Source organism: Rutidosis leptorrhynchoides, chromosome 4, assembly GCF_046630445.1.
Source record: "Rutidosis leptorrhynchoides isolate AG116_Rl617_1_P2 chromosome 4, CSIRO_AGI_Rlap_v1, whole genome shotgun sequence".
Lineage (NCBI taxonomy): Eukaryota > Viridiplantae > Streptophyta > Magnoliopsida > Asterales > Asteraceae > Rutidosis > Rutidosis leptorrhynchoides.
Genome location: NC_092336.1, coordinates 268,217,565 through 268,227,982, shown reverse-complemented (window position 1 = coordinate 268,227,982; position 10,418 = coordinate 268,217,565).

The following is a 10,418-nucleotide window of genomic DNA, read 5'->3' as shown; positions in this document are numbered from 1 at the left end:
ATATTGCAAAAGCATTTAAAAAGGGAGCAAATGAAACTCACAATACTGTATTTTGTAGTAAAAATACATATGACGATATTGAACAATGCAGGGTTGGCCTTGGATTCACGAACCTATATCATTTGTATATTTATCAATATACATAATCGTAATCGATCAAATTTATATATATATATATGTATATATATAACTTTATTAGTTATATTATTTTTATATTGAATATATATATATATATATATATATATATATATATATATATATATATATGTGTGTGTGTGTGTGTGTGTGTGTGTGTGTGTGTGTGTGTGTGTATGTGTGTGTCATTTATTCATTTTGTTATATAAAAATATTAATTTTTGTTATGTTATGTGTACTAAATATATTTTTAATATATATATATATATATATATATATATATATATATATATATATATATATATATATATATATATATATATATATATATATATATATATATATATCATTTGTATATTAATAAGAGTAGTTATAATAATACCAAAATAATATTAATAGTGGTAAAAATGATAATAATTATAATATTAATAATAGTAATAATATTAATATAATTATAGTAATGATAAAACTCATAAATTTAGTATTAATTATAATAAAGTTTTAATAATAAAAGATGTGTTATACATACTTATACAATCCATAAATTTATTTAAATTTCTTACGTATTCATAATATTATTTATTGTCATTACTAAAGATTTTATTTCTATTTATATCATACTTATCGTACTCATGTTCATAATATCATCCATAATCTTTAATGTCAATAATAATACTAATAATAATAATAATAATGATAATAATAATAATATAATGATATTAATAATAATAATATTTCGTTTTAACTCATTATTCAATTACAAGTATAATCATCTTTATAATCATGTTCGTATTTATAATCTGTATATGTATATAACCTTAACTAATAACTATTTTGATAATAATGCTAATAATAAGGTTAATGATAATAATCAAAATAACAATTTTAATCATAGTTATATATTATCTTATTTTTGTTATCTTTCTATTATCATCTTTTATATCCTAATTATAATTATATTCATAAGCATAATAATAATATCAATAATCAATAATGGTAACAATAATAATAATAATAATAATAATAATAATAACAATAATAATAATAATAATAATAATAATAATAATAATAATAATAATAATAATAATAACAATAATAACAATAATAATAATAATAATAATAATAATAATAATAATAATAATAATAATAATAATAATAATAATAATAATAATAATATAATAATAATAATAATAATTATAAGAAAAAGAAAACTACCTTAGAAGCTTTTCTAACAAAAAAAAATGCCACGAACCGGGTTCGAACCCGAGACCTCTCGCTCACCCGACACAACACTTAACCACTTCGCCATCTTCATTTTTCTGATTAAATTAGGAACCCGTTAATACTTAACCCCTCTTTCTTACTGACTCTATTTCTCCTCCTCCTTCTTCACAGGTTCCATCAGTTTACCAAACCCAAGTTATGACAACGAGTTATTTAATTTGATTATGGCTTGCAATAGAAATGAAAATGTTCTATATGTTTGAATTGGTTTGATATAACAGATTAAATAAATAAAAGATAAAAAAGTTTATTTTCAGTCGCTAAGAAAAATGAAGAACATGAACCTTGATTTTGAAATTGAAGTGATTTAAGACCTCGATTCCTTCATAAAGTATTTTCCAAATATCTCCTAGAAACTATCTGGATCCTCTATTTAACTCAAAACATCAAAAGAAGGTCGAATTTCACGAAGAACAGAATGTTTGACTTTTTATAAATTAACTTTGACTTCGAAATTGAAATTCGATACTAAAAATTGACAATTGAAACTATCCAGATAGATTAAGTAGAAGTTTTCAAACATAACTGCATTTATACAATTTGAAATTATTTCAGACGTCGAACTTTTGATATAAACGGTGAAGAACAGAGTTTAAGAAGCCTTTCTTTTTATATTTTTATGTGTTTTATTCTCACTTGTAGGGGCGGATAGGTAATGTGATATTAGAAGATTATTACAGCATCCAAAATTCGATCTTCTTTGTTTTGTAGTAGAATAATGGTCGACAAGAATCAATTTATTCGTACAGCAAGGAAATTAAATAATAATAATAAATAAATAAAATATTGAACGACATGGATTGCTAACTGAATCGTACCCTTTAACTGTTTTTGATTGTAATCAGTTCCAGACAAAAAACAAAGCTTGAAAGAATCGTGCAACTGCTCTTGATCCAAATCCATATACGGTTTTATATAAATGATTTTAATATTAATAATTAATAATTATAATTATATTAATAATAATTAAAATACTAATAATAATATTAATATTAATAATAATAAGAGTAATATTAATAATAAGTCATAATAATAACTTTTAGTGTAATAGATAATAATAATATTATTAATGGTAATTATAATAATAATACTAGTGCTAATTATTTTTATAGTATTTATAATATTAATGTGTAATAATAATGATATTAATTATAAAACTGATAATAATAATTTTATTAATGATAATAATACTATTTGTATTATTTATGATAATAATGATAATCATAAAAAAATAATCATATTACTAATTAAAATTATTAATGATATTAATAATGATAACGATAACACTAGTAATATTAAATGTATCACACTTTATATATGTTATTTAGTAATATTAATAATGCTGATATATTTATTTTTGATCATAATGAAATTAATAATAATACTATTAATAATTATATCCTTATTTTTAATTACTTCTATTATATTAATGTTTCAATTTATATGTATATTTTATATTAAAAATAATAATTTTAATAATACAAATTTTAATGTTAACATTTATAATGAAGATAATGTTAATAATATTAATATAACAATTATATTCAAACTTGTAATCTATTTAATATAATACAATTTACAAATTTTACAATATTTACTAATTATAATAATTTGACTCTTTAATATTTATTACTTACAATATATGATATTATTTATGTTTAGAATCCATATGTATATATATATATATATATATATATATATATATATATATATATATTTATTTACAAATAATTGTTCGTGAATCGTCGGGAATAGTCAAAGGTCAAATGAATCCATGTAAACAGTTCAAAAATCTTGAGACTCAACATTACAGACATTGCTTATCGTGTCAAAAATATAATATCGTGTCGAGAGTTTGGTTTAAAATTTGTCGAAATTTTTCGGGTCGTCACAAATCTAATCCTTTGTCTATTTTACAGTATAAAACACAAAATAGATGTTAAGGATAGACAACCGAGTATTTTAGAAGACCTACCAGGGGATATGATTGATGAAATCTTGTCAAGAGTCGGTCAGAATTCATCGGAACAATTATTTATGGCAAAATTTGTGTGTCGAACATTTAAAAAACGTTCAAGGCATGCCTTAGTTTGTAAAAGGCTTTCCTTTGAGAGATGGGGTATATCACATTGGGGAGACCTTAAGTTACACCGTGTTTTCTTTAAGGCATTAAGTACGGGGAACCCAAATGTAATTTTACGCTACGGGTTGAGAGCCTATTTTGACTCTACATATCCCAACATAGGACTTTGTTCTTTAGAAAGAGCTTCCAACATGCAACTTAAAGAAGCATGTTATGCTTACGGGTTAGTGATGTTCGCTTCTCACCAAATTAAGAAAAAGAACATTGGATTGCAACTGTTAAACAAAACATTCCCACAAGTGACGGATTCAGTAGTTGGAGTGAGAGACAAGGTTTTTAGATTGTTACGGGGATGTTGGGCATTACGTAACCCTCATCCTTTTGATGACGTTACAACATGCTGTCTTGCCAACGACCACAACGGTTATTTTCCACAAGACTAAGGATGGGAAATAATACTAGTAAAACCCGAATGCATGACTTGTTTCTGGACCTACGAATTACGTGTCTTTATTACCTTTGTTGAACGACTTGCCCTTAATTAGAATTGACTTCACAACTACCTTGTATCAAAGTTATTGTGTGCTATATTTCATGCTATTTGTAAAATAACTGTATTGTAAGTTTGTAAAATATTGAATAAAAGTTTGAACGCGAAATATTATTGTAATCAGTTTTTCATATAGAATTATAGTAGTTGAATTGTATATTAGCTACTAAGTATGAACTTAACGGGTAGGTACTACCAGAATGAAAAATTATAAAACGCTAATATGAAGAAAAAGCTTTTATAAATAAGTTCATATTATGCTACGAAATACTATTGACTACTCTTAATATTCTATATGATTAACTTAATTCTTTTAGCTATTTTTGAAGGAAATGGCACCGACTACTCATCAGAACTTGAATTTGAGCGAGGAAGATTTATGTGCATTCCTTGCTGCAAATATAGCCACAGTACAAGCTGCGATGCAAAATAACAATAACTCTGAATCCAGCAATGGAACAAATTCCACAAGAAATCGTGTAGGATGCTCCTACAAGGAATTCACTGCCTGCAAACCTCTGGAATTCGATGGAACCGAAGGACCAATCAAATTAAAACGGTGGACCGAGAAGGTCGAATCGGTGTTTTACATAAGTAAATGTACTAAAGAAGACAAGGTAAAGTATGCTACGCATACCTTCACAGGTACTGCGTTAACATGGTGGAACACTTATCTTGAGCAGGTGGGACAAGATGCTGCTTACGCATTACCGTGGTCAGCATTCAAACACCTGATGACTGAACAGTACCGTCCCAGAAATGAGGTCAATAAGCTCAAGGTAGAGCTTAGAGGATTACGAGCGCAAGGGTTCGACATTACCACGTACGAACGGCGATTCACAGAGTTGTGCCTATTGTGTCCAAGAGTGTTCGAAGATGAAGAGGAGAAGATCGACGCATTTGTAAAAGGGTTACCAGAAAGGATTCAAGAAAATGTGATTTCACATGAGCCCGCCTCCATAAAAAAGGCAAGTCGAATGGCTCACAAACTCATAAATCAGATTGAGGGAAGAATTAAAGAGCAGGCGACCGAAGAAGCCAACACGAAACAAATCAAGAGAAAGTGGGAAGAAAACGGTGACAAGGGTCACCAATACAACAATAACAACAACAACAACAATAATCGCAATCACAAACGTAACAACTACCACAACAACTGCAACCTTAACCGCAACAACAATAGCAATCCCAATCACAACTACTACAACTACAACAACTGTTTCAACAATAATAACAACCGCAACAACAACAATCCCAACAATAACAACCAGGGGCAGAAACCATGCCAGAGGTGTGATGGATACCATCCGACTATGCTCTGTACGACATCGTGTACTAAATGTAATAGAAAGGGCCATGGTGCAACGAAGTGTGAAGTTTATGGATCAGCGGCTAGAGGAACAAATAATGCCCACATTATTTGTTTCGGATGCAGGAAGAAGGGCCACTACAGAACTACATGCCCAAATCAGGAAACTAATAATGGGCAAAACCAAGAAAGAGTCTTCAACATTAATGCGGTTGAAGCGCAGGAAGACCCGGAGCTTGTTACGGGTACGTTTCTTATTGACAAAAAACCTACTTATTAAGCTATATGAGTAGAGATTTTTGCGCTAAATTAAGCTGCTCATTAACGCCATTGGATAATAAGTTTTTACTCGAATTAGCAAACGGTAAATTAATTACAGCTGATAAAATATGTCAGAATCGATAAATTAAACTAGTTAGCGAAACGTTTAAGATCGATTTGATACCAGTAGAGTTAGGGAGTTTTGATGTGATAATTGGCATGGACTGGTTGAAAGAGGTGAAAGCAGAGATCGTTTGTTACAAAAATGCGATTCGCATTATGCGCGAAAAGAGAAAACCCTTAATGGTGTACGGAGAGAAGAGCAACGTGAAGTTAAATCTTATTAGTAATTTGAAGGCACAAAAGCTAATAAGAAAAGGTTTCTATACCGTTCTAGCACACATCGAAGAAGTCAAACCCGAAGAAAAGAACATCCGCAAAAGAATTTCCCGATGTATTTCTGAAAGAATTACCAGGAGTACCTCCACACCGATCTGTTGGATTTCAAATAGATCTTGTACTAGGAGCTGCACCAATAGCTCGTGCTCCTTACAGACTCGCACATAGCGAAATGAAGGAATTACAAAGTCAATTACAAGAACTTTTAGACCGTGGTTTCATTTGACCAAGTACATCACCATGGGGAGCTCCGGTGTTGTTTGTCAAAAAGAAGGATGGTACATTCAGGTTATGTATCGACTACCGAGAGTTGAACAAACTTACCATCAAGAACCGTTATCCACTACCGAGAATTGACGACTTATTTGATCAACTACAAGGTTCGTCGGTTTATTCAAAGATTGATTTACGTTCCGGGTATCATCAAATGCGGGTGAAGGAGGATGATATTTCGAAGACTGCTTTTAGAACTCGTTACGGTCATTATGAGTTTATGGTTATGCCGTTTGGATTGACTAACACACCAGCTATGTTCATGGACCTCATGAACCGAGTGTGTGGACCATATCTTGACAAGTTTGTCATTGTTTTCATTGATGACATACTTATTTACTCAAAGAATGATCAAGAGCACGAAGAACATTTGAGAAAAGTGCTAGAATTGTTGAGGAAGGAAAAATTGTACGCTAAAATTTTCAAAGTGTGCATTTTGGTTGAAAGAAGTTCAATTCCTCGGTCATATAGTGAGCAAAGAAGGTATTCAAGTTGATCCGGCAAAGATTGAAACTGTTAAGAAGTGGGAAACACCAAAAACTCCTACGCATATACGCCAATTTTTAGAATTGGCTGGTTACTACAGAAGATTCATCCAAGATTTTTCTAAAATAGCAAAACCCTTGACTGCATTAACGCATAAAGGGAAGAAATTTGAATGGAAGGATGAACAAGAGAAAGCGTTTCACTTGTTGAAGAAAAAGTTAACTACGACACCTATATTTTCATTGCCTGAAGGGAATGATGATTTTGTGATATATTGTGATGCCTCAAAGCAAGGCCTCGGTTGTGTATTGATGCAACGAACGAAGGTGATTGCCTATGCATCCAGATAATTGAAGATTCACGAGCAAAATTATACGACTCATGATTTGGAATTGGGTGCTGTTGTTTTTGCATTAAAGACTTGGAGGCACTACTTATATGGGGTCAAAAGTATTATGTATAGTGACCACAAGAGTCTCCAACATATATTTGATCAGAAACAACTGAACGTGAGGCAGCGTAGGTGGATTGAGTTGTTGAATGATTACGATTTTTAGATTCGTTACCACCCGGGGAAGGAGAATGTGGTAGCCGACGCTTTGAGTAGAAAGGATAGAGAACCTATGCGGGTAAAAGCTATGAATATAATTATTCGTACTAACCTTACTACTCAAATAAAGGAGGCAAAACAGGGAGTTTTAAAAGAGGGAAATTTGAAGAATGAAATACCCAAAGGATCGGAGAAACATCTTAATGTTCGGGAAGACGGAACTCGGTAGGGCTGAAAGAATTTGGGTACCAAAGTTTGGAGATGTGAGAGAAATGGTACTTAGGGAAGCACATAAAACCAGATATTCAATACATCCCCGAGCGGGAAAGATGTACAAAGATCTCAAGAAACATTTTTGGTGGCCGGGTATGAAATCCGATATTGCAAAATACGTAGGAGAATGTTTGACGTGTTCTAAGGTAAAAGCTGAACATCAGAAACCATCAGGTCTACTTCAACAACCTGAAATCCCGGAGTGGAAATGGGAAAACATTATCATGGATTTCATTACTAAATTGCTAAGGACTGCAAGTGGTTATGATACTATTTGGATAATAATCGATCGTCTCACCAATTCAGCACACTTTCTACCAATGTGAGAAGATGATAAAATGGAAAAGTTAGCACGACTATACTTGAAGGAAGTCGTCTTCAGACACGGAATACCAATCTCTATTATCTCTGATAGGGACGGTAGATTTGTTTCAAGGTTTTGGCAAACGTTACAACAAGCATTGGGAACTCGTCTAGATATGAGTACTGCCTATTGATAATGCTAAAAACGAACATATATTTCATAGCATTATTCCTCAAGAAAGACAAGCTTTTATTTGCAATTGTTCTATTTACAAGTGATATTCGTTTAAATAATAAAAGGTGAAGACAAAAGACAGATTCGACGAATTGAAGACGCAAACGACCAAAAAGCTTAAAAGTACAAAAGACAATCAAAAAGGTTCCAATTATTGATAAGAAACGTCTCGAAATTACAAGAGTACAAGATTCAAAACGCAAAGTACAAGATATTAAATTGTACGCAAGGACGTTCGAAAATCCGGAACCGGGACCAGAGTCAACTCTTAACGCTCGACACAACGTACTAAAAATTACAAGTTAACTATGTATATAAATATAATATAATATATAATTAATTATATTAATTATATATATATTATATATATAAATAAAAACCGTCGGCAGAGAAAGACTCCAAGGACTGAGCTGTAAATTCATTTTCCGCGACTCGCGGAGTTTGAAGAGGATATCACCGCGAGTCGCGGAGCCCCAAAATTAAAAACTGCCTATAAAGCCAACCGAATTCTGATCATAATCTATCATCTTTTTCTTCCTCATTCATACGTAAAATTTATATTTATATTTATATTTTAATTTTAATTATAATTCTAATAATAAGGGTATGTTAGCGAATATTGTAAGGGTGTAAGTCGAAATTCTGTCCGTGTAACGCTACGCTATTTTTAATCATTGTAAGTTATGTTCAACCTTTTTATATTAATGTCTCGTAGCTAAGTTATTATTATGCTTATTTAAAACGAAGTAATCATGATGTTGGGCTAATTACTAAAATTGGGTAATTGGGCTTTGTACCATAATTGGGGTTTGAACAAAAGAACGACACTTGTGGAAATTAGACTATGGGCTATTAATGGGCTTTATATTTGTTTAACTAAATGAAAGTTTGTTAATGTTAATATAAAGATTTACAATTGGGCGTCCCTATAAATTACCATATACACTCGATCGGACACGATGGGCGGGGTATTTATATGTACGAATAATCGTTCATTTAACCGGATACGGGAATGGATTAATAGCCACTAGAATAATCAAAACAGGGGTGAAATTACATTCAAGGGTAATTGGTGTAATTGTTAACAAAGTGGTAAAACCTTGGTTTACACGCAGTCGATAACCTGGTGTATTCATTAAACAAAGTATTAAAACCTTGTTACAATTCGAATCCCCAATTAGTTGGAATATTTAACTTCGGGTATAATAATAATTTGACGAGGACACTCGCACTTTATATTTATGACTGATGGACTGTTATGGACAAAAACCAGACGGACATATTAAATAATCCAGGACAAAGGACAATTAACCCATGGGCATAAAACTAAAATCAACACGTCAAACATCATGATTACGGAAGTTTAAATAAGCATAATTCTTTTATTTTATATTTAATTGCACTTCTAATTATCGTACTTTTATTTATTGTTATTTAATCGCACTTTTAATTATCGTACTTTTTAATTATCGCAATTTTATTTTATCGCACTTTTATTATTCGCAATTTCATTATCGTTATTTACTTTACGCTTTAAATTAAGTCTTTTATTTATTTAATATTTTACATTAGGTTTTAACTGCGACTAAAGTCTTAAAATCGACAAACCGGTCCTTAAACGGTAAAAACCCCCCTTTATAATAATAATATTACTTATATATATGTTTGTATTTTTATAAAAGTAAACTAATATAGCGTTGAGCTTTGTTTAAAGATTTCCCTGTGGAACGAACCGGACTTACTAAAAACTACACTACTGTACGATTAGGTACACTGCCTATAAGTGTTGTAGCAAGGTTTAAGTATATCCATTCTATAAATAAATAAATATCTTGTGTAAAATTGTATCGTATTTAATAGTGTTTTCTGCTAAAATTAATAACTATTTTATATACACCTCGCATAACATCAAGTATTTTTGGCGCCGCTGCCGGGGAACTATCTTAAAAGCCGGAAGCACAACGCTAAAAAAAAAAAAAAAAAAAAGCATTTTTTGTTTACTTTTATTAAAATTCGTTTTTGTAAAAATACGTTTTAAATATTCAAAAATATAAAAAGAAAAACAAAAATATAAGTATTTTTAAGATTTTGTTAAATATTTAAGTTTTATAAGTTTCTTTATTTCTATTTTAGTTTATAAAAATATAAGTTTTATTAACTATCTTTTATTTATAGAAAAAAATTAAAAACAGAAAAAAAAAAAATAAATAAAGAAAACGCGTCGAATTTAAATCTGTCAACTGAATTTCTGAACCCCGCGAGTCGCGGGGTTTGATG